This window comes from Podarcis vaucheri (genome assembly GCF_965113315.1).
Source record: "Podarcis vaucheri genome assembly, chromosome: W".
NCBI lineage: Eukaryota > Metazoa > Chordata > Lepidosauria > Squamata > Lacertidae > Podarcis > Podarcis vaucheri.
Window position 1 is genome coordinate 227,047 of NC_138757.1, and position 1,300 is coordinate 228,346.

Below are 1,300 nucleotides of genomic sequence, written 5' to 3' on the forward strand. Positions count from 1 at the left end.
TGTCTGGTTCCCTTTGTTATCTCAATTTTGTCTGTGAAGTTATTATTAACTATCAATTTAGCATATTGTTCCGAATAAATAGCCCAAATACCATCTAAACGTTTTCCACCGATATCCATAAATTCTAAATTTCTTTTCATAAAATGCCAAGACACATTATCAAAAAAATTTTCAGCATCCAGAAACATTAGGGCGGCTTGTTTGTCTCTCCTGGAGTCCAGATATTCCATTATATCAATTATATTTCTTTCTCTCCCCCCCCCCCCACGGAATAAATATATTCACAGGAAAAAAAGGTGCGTGGGTTTTTTAAAAAGTGAAATCACTCTCATCATTTATTAAGTTAAAAAACAACAATTGAAAAGCACCGATCAGACATTGCATTTCGAAGCCTCCATCGCAAACTCAAATCTGGTTGCAATTTTTTGGGGGGAGGGGAAGGATCTTGGCTTTTTTAAAAGGGATTCGGCATTCGGGGAATTCCAAGATGCAGGATAGAGACGCATTCGGGGCGGGCTAAAGACCTCAAGGGATCCCACTCTGACATTTGGAAATCTCTCCTCTCCTAGGGCTCCCTTCTGGCTAGCCTAAGGGAGGAGGGAGGGGCAGGGCTGGCTGCCCTGGCGTTGGGAGATGGGGGCCACATGGGGACAGAACGGGGTGTCAAGGGGCCATGGCGATCCAGCCGAGGATGAGGAGGGAACCACCATACGGGGCTGCCTTGGTCAGGATCGGGTCCCCTGTCACGGCGTGGTAATACAGGGCGCCAGAGAACATCCCCATGGCCAGAGACAGGATGCTGCCGGCCATCATGGGATAGCGGCAGTGGGGCACAGCCAGGAGGGCCAGGCTGTGGAGGAAGTGGTATTTGTTGGCCATCTCGTAGAGCTCTTTCAAGTCGTCATCTCGGTCGCTGCGACGGAAATCGTGAGCCCCGTAGGCGGCCGCCCCGACGGCCGCAGCCCCGCTCAGCGCAACGAGCCGTCAGAAAAACGCCCCGGCGCCCGCCATATCAATTATATTTCTAACATTGTCCTTCATCTGTCTACCAGGTAGAAATCCAGTTTGGTTCTTTCCAATCTCCTCTCCAAATACATTTTTAAGTCTATTGGCCAATATACTGGCAAACAATTTGTAATCATTATTTAGGAGCGAGATTGGCCTATAATTTTTCACCTGCCTTATGTCCATGTCTTGTTTGGGAATTAGTGCAATATGGGCTTCTCTCCAAGTAATATATTTTCTTTTTTTAAGAGGAAAAACACATTGGTTTAAAACGTTATATATTTCCAGCCTGATG

The 1,300-nt window shown here is 46.7% G+C and overlaps 1 pseudogene across 1 annotated transcript; it reads right to left on the reverse strand.

Moving 5' to 3' along the window:
* Window positions 1-305: 305 nt before the first annotated feature.
* Window positions 306-1,011, reverse strand: LOC309523388 (transmembrane protein 256 homolog pseudogene; annotated as a pseudogene). Its single transcript has one exon. The product of its transcript is annotated as a transmembrane protein 256 homolog pseudogene (transcript).
* Between the last annotated feature and the right edge of the window lie 289 nt (window positions 1,012-1,300).